The sequence below is a fragment of the Macaca fascicularis genome, chromosome 6 (assembly GCF_037993035.2).
Source record: "Macaca fascicularis isolate 582-1 chromosome 6, T2T-MFA8v1.1".
NCBI classification, from domain to species: domain Eukaryota; kingdom Metazoa; phylum Chordata; class Mammalia; order Primates; family Cercopithecidae; genus Macaca; species Macaca fascicularis.
In genome coordinates this window covers 7,910,189-7,928,275 of record NC_088380.1, presented here as the reverse complement: position 1 = coordinate 7,928,275, position 18,087 = coordinate 7,910,189, and the positions used below count along the sequence as shown (strand labels likewise).

The following is an 18,087-nucleotide window of genomic DNA, read 5'->3' as shown; positions in this document are numbered from 1 at the left end:
AGCAAGAATTTGGTGGGGCAGAGTGTATGAAAACTTAAGCTAAGGGTGTAGCTTTGGGAATGGCAAATAGAAACTGACATGTAGGAAGAACTATATAACAGAGCAATTAATTGTATGGGGGACAAGAAGAGAAAGTGGAAGCCAAAAAGGGAAGTTTAGAGTTGGGGTGGGAGAGAAAAAGGTGGAGTCATTCACAGAAATAGACAGGGTGATTGAAGAATGGGATTTGGGCAAAGACGGTGTTTGAACATTCTGAGTTTATGGTGTTAATGAAAAATGATCTGAAACTCAAGACAAGGTACAGGAATTACTTAATCGAAAGCCAATTATATAGACAGGATGACTAAAAATGTGTGATGGGCTAAAAGCTGGCCAGCATAAATATGGAGAAACTGTGCCCCTGTTCAGAGTCTTAGAGAATGTATGTGTTTGTTGAGAGGGAATAGAAAGGGTGTCTCCAAAGGACATGGAGAGGTAAAAAGAAGTCAGAGAACTGGACTGGTACCAGGTGATGCCCCAAGAATAGTTTTTCCCCAAGTAGACAAAAATGTGGGCAGCAGAAGGAAACACTGAGGAAATCAAGGAGGAGGATGGAAAATGCCTTTAAATTTAGGAAGTGTTTTCAGTTGAACAGTGAATTTAGATGGCAGTTCAACAGCAAAGTTAAGAAGTGGGTAAGTATTGAGGAAAGAAAAAAGAAAAGTAACTACTTTTTCAAGAAATTAGTGGTGAGTGAAAGGAATCAAGAATGAAGACAGTATTTGTGAGATATTTAAGAAAATATAACTTTTTTAGTTTATTTATTTTAAAATAAGAGAAACTGGAATGCATATCAGCCAGGGATAACACAGACATGCATTATTGGAGCCATTTAATAAATAATAACTATATTGTTAAAATGTGGTAAGGTATTCTAAGATGCTCAGAAGACATATCAGAAAAAGAAAAGAGGTCTTAAAAATCATACTTTTAAAGAAAAGAAAACACACAATAGAATGTGATTATTATTTAAAAAAATTAGTCCCTCACTAGTTGGTATGAGATTAAAAGAAACTAGAATAAAATTTAGAAAGATTAGGAAACAACACTAAGTATTAGGAAACAGAATGAGAGACATTAGATATGGTATAATAATTCTTACCACAAATGAAAATGGTCTACATTTAGTTCCCCAAAGAGCAAACTATGTTTAGATTTAGAAGGAAATCAAAATGTCATGGATTAAAAGATAAATGTTTAAAGAAACTAGAAAAAAAAAATCACCAAAATATTGTTAAGGAAAAAAAGAAAAAAAAAAAAGAAATGAAACCAAAATGAGGAGCCTTTCCTGTAAGCACAAACACAACAAATCTGCTCCATAGAATAATGTCGTTCAACACAGCTTTGGTATCTGTGGATACCAGAAAATACAAAAAATTCAGGGGATAAAAACAAAAAAGTATAGTTTGTGGAAGATTAATGTATATGAGCTCAGGTAGAAAGCACTAGAGTGAATAGACTGAGTGTCTGGATACAAGATAAATGTACATCCCAACAGTATTCCTGGATATTATTTATAATCTGGTAAAATTCATGCTGAAAAAAATAATCTTTTTGCTAGAGCATGCTAACCTATAAAATTTCTAGAATAGACAGTTAAATTATTTAGAAACTGCAGAGAAAACACTAAAAGCATGCTGATTGATTTAATGGCATATTTTCACAAATAGAAAAATCCAACATTTCTGAATGTGAAGGCTAAAGAAATATATTTGAAAATCTGAAAAAAAAATCCTACCACAGTCTCTGTAGATACAGAAAAAGGATTTTAAAAAATAAAAAAAAATTCTAATTAAAAAATATACTTGAGTGTTTTTTGGTAGTAGGTATCGTTCTCTCATTTTCACATTTAGAACTCCTTTAATGAGTTCTTGAAAGGCTGGTCTAGTGGTAATGAATTCCCTTAGTGCCTGCTTGTCTGGAAAATATTTTATTATTCCCTTGATTATGAAGGTTAGTTTGGTGAGATATGAAATTCTTTGTTGGAATTTCTTTCTTTAAGAATGCTGAAAAGAGGTCCCCAATTTCTCCTGCTACAAAGTCTGCTATTAGCCTCATGGGATTTCATTTGTACATGATCTAATCTTTTTCTCTAGTTGCCATTAAAATTTTTTCTTTAATGTTGACCTTAGACAGTCTGGTGACTATATGCATTGGTGACGTTCATTTTGTATATACAGTGTCTGGAAATAGCATTCTGGACATCATCTTGGGAAATAATTTATGACTATGTCCTCAAAACCAATTGCAACAAAAACAAAAACTGACAAGTGGGACCTAATTAAACTAAAGAACTTCTGTACAGAAATAGAAAATAATAACATTGTAAACACACAGCCTACAGAATGGGAGAAATTATTTGTAAACTATGCATCTGACCAAGGTCTATCCAGAATCTATAAGAAATTTAAACAATTTAACAAACAAAAAACAAATAATCCCATTAAAAATGGGAAAAAGACATAAACAGATACTTTGCAAAAGAAGACTTACAAGCCACCAACAAACATATTTAAAAAATGCTCAATACGACTAATCATTAGAAATGTAAACTAAAACCGCAATGAGATACCATTTCATACCAGTCAGAATAACTAGTATTAAAAAGTCAAAGAACCACACATGCTGGTGAGGCTGTAGAGGAAAGGGAATGTTTATACTGTTGGTGGAAATGTAAATTAGTTCAGCCACTGTGGATGGCCATGTGGAAATTTCCCAATGAATTTAAAACAGAACTACCATTCCACCTGGCAATCCCATTACTGGGTATATACCTAGAAAAAAATAAACCATTCTACCAAAAAGACACATGTACTCATATGTTCATTGCAGCACTATTCACAGTCACAAAGACATGGAATCTACCTAGGTGCCCATCAATGGTGGACTGATTAAAGAAAATGTGGTACATGTACACTATGGCATACTATGCAGCCATAAAAAAAGAACAAAATCATGTCCTTTCCAGCACCATGGATGCAGTTAGAGGTCATAATCCTAAGCAAATTAACACAGAACACAGAAAACCAAATACCACATGTTTTCACTTATAAGTAGGAAGTAGGAGCTAAACATTGGGTACTCATGGACATAAAGATGGGAACAACAGACACTGGGACTACTAGAGGGAGGAGGATGGACAGAGGCAGAGGGTCAAGAGTTGAAAAACTCTTGGGCACTATGCTCAGGACCTGGGTAATGGGATCAGTCATACCCCAAACCTATCACCCCCTGAATCTAAAATAAAAGTCAAAATGATACACATATATCATTGATGATAATCTTGCAAGATATATTCATGGTAATCTTGCAAGAGATATACATATATATGTATGCATATATATACACACATATATGTATGTGTTATGTATTTATATGTATATCTTGTTATCAAGATATACATGTGTGTATATATATCAAGTTTTATATACATGTATCAAGTATCAAGTAGTGGTAATCTTGCAAGATAGAGGAAGTACTGCAATACAGCACTTATAGCAATTACAAATACAGCAATTACAACTGTGAAGTTACTGGGACAAGGACATAGAGACAAACTCCTTAATAAGAGACAGTTCCATTTGGCCTAAAATGTTTTAAAAAATTAATATATGACAAAGGAGATATCATAATAGAACAAAGCACAGAATGATAACTCATAAATAAGAGAAAAAACAGCTTCACATCTTTTACCACAATCATCTTTGTTATTTAAGTTTGAGGTGCTTGGGAATCTCTGTGTTTTTGATCTGCATTTTTTACAACTCTAGTTTTAGCACAATCAATATAGATAGAGATTCATAGAATCTGTGAATCTCGGGGCAAATGTAATGGACAGTCTGGCTACCACGTAATCTACAAAACTATCCACATCTTTGTCAGGTGCTGAATGCCCCACCTCAGCAGCTATAAAGGACTGCAGGCATCGTAGAGTGTCTGGTCCCTACCCACATCTTTGAAAGAGGGCTTGTGACTGAAGAGCATCAGAACCAGGTCTCATAGTTCTTATAATCTCCTGCCTTGAAATGCATAGAGTGACAGGGAAGACAGGGTAAGATCAGCTTTTCAAATTTCTTATCTCTCTATTCAAAGAGTGCTCCAATGATGAAAGACGGAACAGTGAGCAAGCACAAAACTTTCTTTGAGGCATCAGAAAAGCTAATTTTCCAAATCCATTCACAGCTGGATAATCAAATTAGCTGTTATTTCTTTAGTCTTAGAAGACAGTGTAGCCCATTATCCTCTGTTTCAAGGGTAAAGAAAGATAGCAAGATATGAAATAAACTAGTCGTTGCATAGAGACAACACCCATGAAATACCATAAAATTGGTATATTTCTATTTTTCTGCATAATAATATTCTTGATTTGATCTGCTCTAGGCTTCCCTCTTATATTGTTCATTTCCCAATTAAATGAAAAAAAAAATAATGTTACCAAAGGCAGAAGACAGTAGTCATAAATGCTAATTTACATGAGAAACAAAGTTACCATTTTTCATGAAAACATACCAAAAGCAAACTTTAAAGACATTTTAAAATTCTCCCATTATTCATCGGCAACTTTGAGAGATCTGTCAATTCTCTGTAATATAGAATTTGTCACATTTTATGTTCATTTCTGTCAGTTGATGAAGTACATTGCTCTATAATGGAAAAATTTTCCTCTGTTTTTCAATAAAGCATTCACAATTCCACTCATATCTTTTCAAGAGGCCCACTCATATAAAAGTGTTGTGTCTTCGGAGCCCAGATTTTGATCATGATCCACCTGTCTCTTTAAGGGGTAGAATCTGTGGTTTGACATTTGCCTTTTTGTACTGACCTTGCAATACCCACTCGTAAATATTCCTCTAAACACTTTTTTCCTTGACTCGTGAATAAAATTCACCAGCGGAGATCTGGAATAATAATTATGTTAACTACTGTACTTATCAATGTCAAAATCTAACACTGTTTTAAAGATTCATTACCCTGCAAACTGTCGTCACAATTGCATCCCTCAGTCAAGTGTTTTAATAAAGACTAGTTTAAATGCTTGTTCTTCCTCAGATCTGGATTAATTTAACAGGCTGGGATGATGTCGAGCCTGTGTTTTATCTTTGACATAAAAATTGCATCTTTCATAACACAGAAAAAATCCATGTCTACACTCCCTACTGGAAGGAGACTAATCACTTCTATAACAATAAGGTTTAAATAACTCAAGTTCATAGAAATATGTCAGCCAAAATTACACTAAAACTAGAGGAATACAGGCCTGGGAGGGAGAATGAAGCATTGTAAATCTCTGCTGTTTATCCTGGCTTGGTGTTTGAAGTTTCAAGATGACCAAGTATTACTTTTGTGAATGATGATATAAGTGAGCCTCATAATGAATAGGAAGATGTATGCAATAATATCTGAGCTCATCCAGAGCAGTCATGAGGTATGGGTGTGCAAAGATTGCATTTAACCTGCATAGAATTTAGAAAAAATAGAGGGAGAGATTTATGAATGGAGACTGTAAAGGGTGTAAGAATAACTCAGGAGTCCAAGGATTGCTACAAACCATGAGGAGTACAAAGTACTGGAAGACATGATTTTAGGACTATTAATAAGTAATTATTACAAAATAAAAAAGCCACAGGTGGCAGCTCTAGCCATCTCCTTGGGTTAAACATGAGAAAGCAGTAACAGGTTTCCTGGGCCTTTCTCACTGCTGTGCAGTGGACTCTTGGTCATTTTGAAACTTCAAACACCAAGCAAGGATAAAGAGAAGAGATTTACAATGCTTTGTTCTTCCTCCCAGGCCCATATTTCTCTAATTAATTATATGTATGGATTAATACATATTATGAAGGTTGCTCAGAGAGAGAGAGAGCAAGAGAGAAAGAGCAAGTTAGTGCAGAACATATTTCTGTGTTTTGTCAGTTGGTGTTTGGAGAGCATATGTTCTCACTTACTCCATGCAGGGCACTGTAGTAGGTTCTAATACTCTAAAGAAAAATAATGAAATAGTAGCCATCGCCACCCATATTAGTCCATTTTCACACAGCTCATAAACACACACCTAGTTCACAATTCACAAAAGAAAGAGGTTTAATGAACTTAGAGTTCCACGTGGCTGGGGAAGCCTCACAATCATGGTGGAAAGCAAGGAGAAGCAAATCACATCTTACATGGATGGCAGCAAGTGGAGGGAAACTCTTATTTTTAAAACCATCAGGTCTCATGAGATTTATTCACTATCATGAGAACAGCATGGGAAAGACCCACTCCCACGATTCAATGATCTCTCACCTAGACACTCCCACAACACGTGGGAATTATGGGAGCTACAAGATGAGATTTGGGTGGGGCCATGGAGTCAAACCATATCACCGCCAAAGATTTCAGGGTCTAGTTTTATGATGGCAGAAATGGGCCCTAAACAGGCTGGCTAGGAAGATGATGACCCTAGGAAATGAATCGCTGGGTCACTTCATCTGGGATCAAACTCTCAGGTGGCTGCTGAAATGGCTGTCGCATTCCAGTGATGCCTGGACCAGCCAAGTCACAGGAAGAGCCTGTGCTAAGACTCCTGCAAGGCACTTGCACACATTGACCTCATGCTGGGAGTGTGTTTTGTTTCTTTCAAATGCACTTTTCTTCCTCCAATCATTGGTTCCTGCCCTGGAGGAACAGAAACACACTAGAATGGCCGAGTCCACACTACTAACTAAACTTTGTCCAAGGGATGGTCATTTCCTTCAGGGCAGAGGTCATAGGCGTGGCCTGCTGAGCCTCAAATTCTATCAGATGAGTCTGAACTCATTCTACAGTCAATGATAAAATATTTGTGTTTTTATTCTATGCTACTGGTTTAGAAAATAAAGTGTTAATTTCCCAGATAATCTGCCTCACGAGGAGCCAGAAAGGTATTGAAAATAGGACCACACACACAAAAATATATGATAACAAAGAAAATTCCATCTGGAGGCCAAACACGATTTGCTAACCTCCTGTCACCTTGAATCTGCTCAATCACCAGGTGCCCGAGTCCACAGCACAGCAGTGAGAAAGGCTCAGGATATCTGTTGCTGCTTTCTCACGTTTAACCCATGATGGCTGGAGCTGCCACCCGAGGCTTTTTTATTTTTGCATTTCAGCTCTAATAATTCCACTGGCTGCTGACTGATGTTTATCTGGAGGAGAAGCTCCTAGCCTTTTTGCTTTTTCCATTTTTATAATGAGGATTGTGCTTGTAGTTAAACTGCCCAACCTTGAAACTCTCAAGCTCTGGATAGCAGTTCTTTCCTGGAATATGGTTATAACGTGACACGCACTGATATGTGCTGATTCTTTTGCCTAGAGGATCAGTTGGTTTACTTTTAACATTTAATTTTCTATTTTTACTTTAATATGCTTCTAAAACATAGTTAAACTTAGTAGAGGCTTGAATTTCTGTCTTAATGTATTCTTTTCATGTTACCTAAAATTTTGTTGACATTTTATTCCTTTTCGTGTTTTCCAGGTTATTTGCCTAGTTTAAAATAAACTTTTCCTTTGTTTCTATTTGGATTAAAACCTTTTTAGTAGCTATTACCAGAACATTAGCTACATATACAATGGACTACAGCTGTGACTATTTAGTAAATGTAATGCAGGAAACTCAGTTGCCTTTCTTCTTCTTCTTCTTCTTTTTTTTTTTTTTTTGAGACAGAGTCTCACTCTGTCACCCAGGCTGTAGTGCAGTGTTGTGATCTCAGCTCACTGCAACCTCCGCCTCCTGGGCTCAAGTGATTCTCCTGTCTCAGCCTCCCAAGTAGCTGAGATTACAAGTGCTCACCACCATATCCGGCTAATTTTTGTATTTCTAGTAGAGATACGGTTTCGCCATTTTGGCCAGGCTGGTCTTGAACTCCTGACCTCAGGTGATCCGCCCACCTCGGCCTCCCAAAGTGCTGGGATTATAGGTCTGAGCCACCACACCTGGCCCCAAACGTATTGTCCTGGCCACTGTTGACCACCGTTTGTTCAAGACCAGTGGTCACTCCTTCACCCTCTTCTCACTATGAGTCTTCAGCATGTGACTATGTTGGCCACTATCCCACTTATACTTTCTTCTCTTGGCTTCTATTGAACCATTTCTCTGGCTTTTCCTCTATTGTAGTGAATCCTTACAATTTTTTGTTGCTTTGGCATCAATTTTAAATTTAGATTGGTCTTACTCAAGCAAAGTCTAATCATGTTTGACACAGTTTCCATTCCCCCACCTCCTTGCAATTTCTCAAGGTGGTCAATCAAGACATCTGCCTTGTACACTGCCTCCTGGTAACCACCTCCCCATGGGACAGCTGGATACACCCTACTAATCCCATACCCTGCATAGACTGCACAGGTATTCCACCCACGCTGACCTTCTCTCAGTCACAGCATGACCCCATAGGGCATGTGCCTGCTTGTTCTAAACCCACCAATTAGAAACCCAATTGCATAATGTCTTGAACCCCAGTAAAGGCTTTGGCCCACAGCTCCCTCTCTCTCTTGCTCTGCACCTGCTGGTTGACCCTGTGTGTCCTGGATGCCTCCCTGCTTTTTGCTGGCCCTGCAAATGGTGCTGCGCCCTCTCTTATCCAGATCTGTAAACAATAAACTGCTTCTGTCATTTCATGGGTTCCGATGAGTTGCCTCTTCTACCCCATCCTAACTTGTTCCTGGTCAGGCCTCTCTGGGAGAGTGGCTGTCTTGGTAGGAATAAACTGGACACAGGTCAGACGAGAGCCGCAAGGGCACGTGCCAGGATAAACAAGCTTCCCGTGAGAGGGACACCTGGCCACAGGCAAGACACTTAGGTATCAGGCCATCTGTGACGTCAAAGAAGGATCCCATGAAAGGCGCATGGGAAACATCCACGACCACATCCCCAGTATCCCCATCAGGGCAGGGCTAGACTTTACAGCCACTAACATGAGAGGGAACTCAAGACCAAATTAGGAAAAAATAAATCATCTATATAACTGGTTGATTTTTCTCAGTGACTTGGGCTTCTTCGTCTTCCTCTATTCCTGCTCAAATATTCGTGTGCTTTGAGGTTTGGTCCTGGACCCTTTTTGTGTTTCCTAATCCCACTCTCTCCTTGGGGTATGTCATCTGGTTCTGTAGCTTGAAATAGCAACTATATGCTGATGACTTTCAAGTTCACATCTTTAACTCCAGATCTTATGTACAGCTGCTGGCTTGGCATCTCGAAATCAGCTGTTCAAAACTCAACTCTGGATTTCTACTCTACCTTACCTCCCAATAAATAACGTGACCAAAGATGTTGAAACGTTAGATGTCACACCAACCATCATCCCGTGGCTCAAGTTCAAAACCCAGAAAGCTCTCTTCCTTATTTTATTTTGATTTCACTCAGTATCTAATCCAAAAGTAACCCACACTAAATCAATGTTAAAATATGTCCTAAATCTGTCTACTCTCACCAAAGTTATTCCTGTCTCCAGCCTGTACTGCTGCCATAGTATGTCATGGCTTCCAAAGAGTCACCTACTGACACTCATCCTTTCTCCAACCCATCCTCTACTAGGAGCCAGAAGGATCCTCTAAGAATGCTAATCAGTTTACATTGCTATCTTACTCAAAACTCTGCAGTGACTTCCCACTCAATATAACATTCCAAGTCCTTGACCCACCTTGCAAGGCCTGGCATGTAGTCTGGCTCCTGCCTCTCTCTCCGCAACTGTTCCACTGGCCCCTATATTTCTCAAACAGGCCACTTGGCTCCTGTCTCAAGACCTTGGTAGTTCCCACTCCTTTTGCTAGGAACACTTTTCCTCAGGCCCTCCTAGGTCTGAGACCTTCAGAAATTTGTATTTCAACCTAGATATCATATCCCCAGAGAAGCCTCCCTGCCTGGCCCCTCCAACAGGCCTCTTGGTCTTCTCCAGCCACCATACTTTGTCACTTTATCTTGTTATCTCTTCTCATGAAATTATGGGTTTGATAAATTACAGTCTGTCCCCTTCTATTAGAATTTAAGCACAAAGAGAACGGGGACCTCTAGTCTTGGCTACCTCTGCATTCCCCAACCTGGGGAAATCGCCAGAACCTAACAAGCCAAAAAAACTGTAAATTTGATAAATAGGAGAAGAGGGCTTTTCCGTATCTTGCATAATCCTGTATTTAACAGAGGAATAGATGTAAAAATACTATGCAATTTGAAAAGGGTATGAATGGGTTTATGTGAGTATCATTGTCTCACATGCCTCTTGCATTGCATTCTGAGTGCATCATATCGTCTACTTTTATGACAATGTTAGTCTTGAGGAGGAATTTTCACATCCAGTAACACACAAATATTAAATGTCCCATCATATGTAAATACATTAAAGGAATCTTCTACAGAATTTCTGGGATAAAATTTCTTAAAATCTTGACAGCACTCAGATAACCCTAAAAGTAAAATCTCCAAAAATAATACCATTTGAAGACACATATGCAATTAACAAAACCTGAAGTTCATGAGTCCTAACCTTCAATTTGGTACAGATATAAATGGATACCTTGGTTCAGTAAACACATCACTAGTGCCGTAGGAGGTATATGTATCTGCAGCTGTGCTCATGGTAATATACTATTAAATATGCATGATCAGTAACTTTAACATTTTGAAGTCAGCACCAGGAAAGGAAGTTCAAAATGCCTTTCCCCCCATTAAGAGGCATAGTGGCCTACCTGTGATTACATTTGCAGAAGAAAAATACAACAGCAATCACAGAAGATTTGAGTTTTGTTTCTATATGTGACAGATATCACAAGAATGTTTAATGAAACAAAAGGGCTGATTTTAGGATTTATTTTTATTGGATTTACTGCTATCAAATGATATCAAACTTTCTTGAATCTTTTTGCTAGATTATCCATTGCCTATTAAACATTTTTGCCAGCATTAAGGTACCATATCACAGAGTATTAAAAATAGACAATCCCCAGGAAATACTGAAAATTCGAGGGCCTCAGAAACATCAAAATCAGGTGTTTTCCTTAGTACGTGACTTCTGAGTTTGGGGGCTTCTTGCGTATTATCGACAAAAATCTGCTTGTCATAATCTGGAGTAATATAACTGCTTCCAGGTGTTTCTTCAGCAAGACAGGTGAGTTGCTTCTTCACTGGGGACATGAGCAGGAGGTCTTGCTCAAGTTTCTTATACAGAGGAAACTTCTAGAGAGTTTAACTTTATCATTTGGCTTTTCTACTGCCATGATGTAAATAGACACCTACATATATTTAATTGTTAAAAGAATCTCTGCTTGATTAATTGCATTAATTGCTATAATTCTTTTTTTTTTTTTTCCTTTAAAGCAAAATGTCTTTTTTTTTTTTTTTTTTTTTTTTTTTTTTCAGACGGAGTCTCGCTCTGTTGCCAGGCTGGAGTGCAGTGGTGTGATCTTGGCTCACTGCAACCTCTGCCTCCCAGGTTCAAGCAATTCTCCTGCCTCAGCCTCCCGAGTAGAATAGCTGGGATTACAGGTGCCTACCACCATGCCCAGCTAATTTTTGTATTTTTAGTAGAAATGGGGTTTTACCATGTTGGCCAGGCTGGTCTCAAACTCCTGGCCTCAGGTGATCTGCTCGCCTTGGCCTCCCAAAGTGCTGGTATTACAGGCATGAACCTCCATGCCTGGCCAAAATGTCCATTTTTTTTTTTTTTTTAAAGAATGAACAAATACTTGCTAATGTGGCTTTTGTAAACCCGACTAATGGCCTGCATTTATGTTCTTTGTTAGGCATCAAGACTGGATAGTGATTCCTGCGAGTTCCTTCATCCTCCCCCTGGATCCTGGATCTGTAACTATTGATTTCTCCTTAAAGGAGGTTGAGTGCACAGTCATAGCAAAACCTTCACTGCAATCTTCGCAAATATGTGGTGATCTCAACCCTTCTAACTAAAGGACTTCTCAGAAAATACTGCACACTTGATTTAAGGATTATTGACATTTTTCTGGGGTTAATTTTCATTTCTCATTGAAAAGCACCCATAGACATCACGGCAAAATTGTAGCATTCTGAAACATCTTGTCCTGGAATTTCTCAATGAGGCATAACAACTGAGCTTCATGAGAATTTAAGTAACCCATATAATACAATGGGGTGCAAATTGTGAAAATATTTCTTGAAGTTCATTCTGATGGATTGGAATAGCAAACACTGTGATGAGAACCTTTTATGACATCTCAGCTCTTCTTTTTTTTGTTTGTTTTCAATTTTCAAGTAAAGTGTATGTGTCATCTTCCACATCATTTAATCTTTCACTAATGAGAGTTGAGAAAAAAGCAATAACCAACACTGGCTTAAGCTATGCCTTCTGCATTGGGGAAGAGATGCCAAAGAGAAAAGCATATACTAATCATTTAATAAAATGAAAAAAATGTGGTGACCAAGATGGATGTAAGTTATGGCCTCTTTATCAAGGAAGAGATACCAAAGAAAGAATGACACAACTAATGATTTAATAAAAGATGAAAAGTGGAGATCTCAAAAACATAAGTGGGGGATGTGGGAGAGTTTAATTAATGGTCTGAGATGCCAGAACCCAGGAAAGGCCTTTGTATCTGAGCCAAACTGTACCTACCGCACGATGTGTGTTTCTCCTGTTAGGCTCTCTCTGTTGGGCATGTCCCCCAGCCCTGTACCTCAAAGCTCAGAGATGACATTTACATTAAAATGTGCTGCTTTAATTCTTCAGCAACTGCAGTGAGAAAGCCTCACTGGCTTGAATTCCTCTCACATGACTAACGTTCAGCTTGGCTTTATGAAAAGGTACATAACTGTTGAGATGCCTCAACTCAAGTCCACGTACCAACTCAGGTGAAGACAATTGGGTAAAACAATTAGTCTTGTCATTGATGAGTCCGCCTAAGGTCTATTTCATTGGTGAAAAGTAAACTGAACATGCAGAGATGGGGTTGGTAAAAGACTGTTTTGAATAACTCACCACCACATGTCCAAGCAGACAAAGCTGCAGAGTCCTCTGTTCAATCTCCTTGCCTCCAAGAAAAAGAAAGCTGATCCTGGAGGGATCTTTGGGGATGGCATGGCTGGCATCAAACTCTCCCCACGCCTCGGCATGGTCATGGAGGGAGCAGGGCGGCAGCTGATTTCTGTTGCTTCATGTTAGTGCATGAGAATTCAATGGAAGAACAGCTACTGATTGGCTTCTCAGCAGGATACAATGTTGGATGCTTAAAGTTGCTCAGAGTTGTTTCTACTCTTTGTAGGACTTTCATCAAAGAGTCCTTCATGTCCTGGAAAATCTCCAGTTAACATTCCCAGAGATCAGACCAGAAAACCCATGCAAAACCAACATGAAAGACAGAAGGGCCCTGGAAGTTACACTTACTCACTGAGTGATCTGGGCCAAGTAATGTGAATAGTTTCTTTATTCGGTTTAAATGGGAAAAGGGACTTAGGTCCTAGAGTTGCTGTAGGAATAAAGAAGACAGAGAGTGGTAGGCCGACTAACGGTCCCACAAAAGTATCTTCATCTTAATCCTTGGAATCTGGGACTATGTTAGGTTTCCTGGCAAACCAGGAATTTTGTGGATGTGATTAAATTAAAGATCTTGAAATGGGGAGTTTATCTTGGATTAGCCTGGTTAGTCCAGTGTAATTATAGAAGCCATAAGAGTAAAGCAGGAGGGTTGGAGTCAGAGAAAGGGAAGAAGATGCAACAGCAGAATCAAAAGTCAGAGACAGGCCTGGCTCAGTGGCTCATGCCTGTAATCTCAGCACTTTGGGAGGCCAAGGTGGGCAGATTGCTTGAGCTCAGGAGTTCAAGACCAGCCTGGGCAACATGGCGAAACAAATACAAAATACAAAAAATAACAGAAGTTAGCCAGGTGTGGTGGTGGACACCTGTAGTCCCTCCTACTTGGGAGACTGAGATGGGAGGATCTTTTGAGCACCAGTGGGCAGAGGTTGCAGTGAGCCGAGATCATGACACTGCACTCCAGCCTGGGTGACAGAGCCAGACAGTGTCTCAAAAAAAAAAAAAAAAAAAAAAAAAAAGACAATGAAGGAGAGAGAGAGAGAGAGAGAGAGAGAAGAGAGAAAGCAATTGAAAGATTCTGTCCTGATGACTTTACATATGGAAAAGGGGCTAGGATCTGGGAGCGAAAGAATGCAAGCAGCCTTCAGAAGCTTGAAAAGGCCAGGAAATGAATTCTCCCTTCAAAATCTCCAGAAAAAAACAGCCCTGCTAATATCTTGACTTTAGCTCAGTAAGACTGATTTTGGACTTATAACCTCTGAAACTGTAAGATAAAAAATCTGTTCTGTTTTAAACCATCAAATTTGTGGAAATTTATTATAGCAGCAATAGGAGTCTGATACAACAGTACACATAAAGTACTACATAAACTACCCGGGAAATTATAAAAACTTAAAGAAATAGTACTTGCTTCTGTTTGATTTTCCAAGTTTTAGCAGCCCAAATCTAGAAAAACTTCAAAAACTCTTCACCTTGCAAAACAAATGAGCCATAAAACGCATTCAATAAAGTCATTGTAATACCTGCTATCACATTAGGATTAAAAACAGGAAAGTTTGTCATTATCTACCCAACCATGACCACCCAAGGATCACTTTCTTGTTCCACTAAATTCTGCAGAGAGGAAGACAATTTTGTATCCAAGGACAGCCAGAAAGACTACTGGTTCACTAACCCCCACAGAGAGTTGCAGAATCCAGGTATAGCATGGGGTCTCTGTGCCTCGCTTGACCAGCATTTTTTACTGAAAGGACTGTTCTGTCATATTTGATCCACAGGATGGTTTAGATTAAGTAAATCACAGACACACACAAAAATTGTTAAATTACTTTAAAACAAATACAATATATAAATCAAAGAGGGTTTATTCTCCCTCTATGAAATAGCAAACCTGGCTTTTACTCCTACGGAAACAGCATTTATTTCAACTGCCTAGGCAGTTAGCAAACACTGTTTTTGTTTTGCTGTGAATCCAGCTCTCATTAATTCCTGAGAGCCTATTACATACCCCAGAGAGCAACACTCACTGAAATATGTTTTCTCAGGTCTGATAAGAGCCATCTGCCACACTACACGGTGTTCAGGAAACAGCCGCGGATTTTACTGCGGGATATGAAACTTAAGACAAAAGTCAACTCGAGACAGGTGAATACCTTCAGTTTCTAAAGGTGGCCTCAATTCCAATGCAATGCGTTCTTTTCCCTACCTTGTAAGAAGTCATGATTTTTATTGTTCATAATGAGAACACTTTTAAGGCAAGAACACAACTCTGAGAAAATCTCTAGCAACATTTTTCATTCCTTCTTCCCTCAAAATCTTATAGTACAAATAGCCACTTTATTCAAGCATGGGCTTTGATCTTTAGAAATTCATCTCACTTGCATCTGAAAAATGTCACAAAATTTGAAGAAAAGAAAGCATGGAGTTTTGCAATTTTGAAAAGATTTCAGAATCATTAGACAGGTCCCAATAGTTTCAATAGCCCCCCGCCCCCCGCACACTCCCATCCTGGGTGAAGAGGGACGGCTTGCTGGGCTCACCCGCCACTGCATCCTCTCCAAGGAGGAAGGACAGCAGAGAGTGGGGCTGTGAAACGAGGCCAAGGAACTCCCAAGGTGGCCGCCTCTCAACCTCTGGGAGCAGCAGCTCTCTCTGACACAGCTGCTAACGTGTACATTAAATTGGATGCTATTTATGTATCTAAACAATGACTGACACTGTTTTCTGGCTGATCAACACATATCCTTCCTGAATGAAGAACGCTGAAGGACATTACTGTTGGCCACAGTGACTGTGGATGAAGCGAAAGGTGGTTTGTGATGCAGGGCGAGCAGGAAGTGACATGTGGAACCCAAACCTGAATTTGATCGGTGGCCCTACTGGGCCTCAGTGTCTCCGGGGCCTCGCCCTTCTATGAAGGTCACACAGGTTGCCACTGCCAGTTTTTTTGTTTCCTTAAATCTATCAGATTATACCTTACTGATGGCTTTTTTTTTTTTTTAAACCAAGATAATCTCTTCTTCCCATTTAATTACATGCTGGTCTGAGAAAAGTGCAAACACATCTCATCATAGACACATATTCTCGGAAGCCTTAACCAGAAAGGTACTGCATTCTAGGAGTAGACTCTGGAAATGGACTTCCAACGCTTGTGACAAAATGCTCCTGTGAGGTAAAGCTGTATTCTATTAAACATATTTAATATCAGTTCTTATTTCTTTAAAGTGTCCCTTCTCACTTTCTTTATTTTTAAAAGAATCACTGGCTTCTTTTCTGAAACTAGTAGATGCATGTCTTTCTAATGTCTCCCATCATGGTCTAGTTCTTGAGCTCCACAAGGTCAGTGTGGCTCCTCTAACCCTCAGCTCACTGTGGCAAGGGACGCCATGTGCTTTTGGCCGCTCAGGTCTCTTCAGAGAAATATGATGTGCAGGTGAGGTCAGTGACCTGACACTGCTTTTATCAAGGCTGTTCCTAAAAATATTAGGTTATGTAATTCGTCTACTTGGAATTTCTGTTCTCTGTAGCTTTGGTGCTATTTTGAAGGAGATGACAGAGCTGATGAAAAAAAAGTTAGACATGGCTGTCGGGCCCAACTTGCTCCAGTCTGTACTGCTTGAGAAAGGAAACCAACTCTCCCAAAACATTTGAACTGTAGCATGCGCTACAGCAGGACCACCCACGAATGCTCAGTGCTACTTGTCGAAACTGTGGAATTTTCTAGAACCCAGATGTAAAACTTACTGAAAATAGGTATATAAGGATAAACTGGATAATAGTCCCAAGTTAACTGTCTATGTCTCTTAATTTTGAATTCAGAATTTGAGACACATCTAGAACAAAGAAATAAACAAAAACATCGGTTCCCGAATACTTTTGCTATATAGGTGGTAAGACAAAATGTATTTTTAAAAAACAAACCATAATATTTGCCAATCACACCAATGCAAAGGCAGCGTTTACAGTTATATCCCAGTGCCTAGAGCCATGCCTGCCACAGCCTTGGTGTTCACTAAATATTTGTTGAATGAATGAACGAATATCCTGGATCTCTGTTTTCAAAAAAGAATGTGATTACCATTCAGCAGTCCACACACAGACAAAGGACTAGTGCCAACATTTAAAGGATATATTTTTTGCTCCCACCACAATACACTTTGATGAAATTTTATAGGGTGAACTAACTCAGTACAACATAACAAACAATAATTAAGAATCCATGATATGCCAAACACTGCTAAGAGCATAGGTAATATGATGAAGGCCCACAGGGAGGGGGAGCAGAGGGTTTATAGCCAGCCATGCTAATTATTAGCTTTACAGACTGGGTTCCCAGTGAGAAATACACAAACCCAGGAACACACAGCTGATCCGCCATCACCCGGAGTGAAGCACAGCAAATCCAGGGCCCCTCTATGGCTTCTTCTCCATGCACATCTATTGTGCCTGCTTTCCACCATGCTTGGTGATATCTTTGTCCCCGCACATCTCCTATTGTCTCCATTGCTTGCTTTCTGTAATGCTTCCTTGCAGTCTATGTATTTCCCTGATGTGCATTTGTGTCACCCACAGCAATCAACCTAGGATACCCCTGACAATGACACCTGGCTCCTCCCCAGACTCTTCAATCACCTCCCTGTGGAAGACTCCAACATTTCATCCTACGTGGGCAACAGGTGCTGTAGGAAGTGCTGCGATGATGGCACAGTGCGGTGAGTGGGCGGGGGTGGAGGGTGAGGGCTCGTACTTCTGCTGGTGCAAACGCTTGCCACAAACACTAACCAGAAGTGAGTTTCTTCACGAACTGTTCTTATTTGACTTCCCCAGCCACTTGTTGATGATGGTTGGTGTATCTGGCTGTGGGTGATCCTGGGTCCCTGGGTCTGAAGGCTGCATGGGGAAGATGCCATCTTTGCTCTTTTGATCATAACTTTCTGTTACAGTTTAGATGTTTGTCCCCTCCAAATCTCATGTTGAAATTTGATCCCTAGTGTTGGAGGTGAGGCCTGGTGGGAGGTGTTTGTGTCTTGGGGGTGGA

General features: G+C 39.5%; 1 protein-coding gene across 2 annotated transcripts in view; it reads right to left on the bottom strand.

Moving 5' to 3' along the window:
* The window catches only part of ADCY2 (adenylate cyclase 2), a 426,625-nt gene that overhangs the window by 177,633 nt on the left and 230,905 nt on the right, over positions 1 to 18,087 (bottom strand). The window lies entirely within an intron of this gene.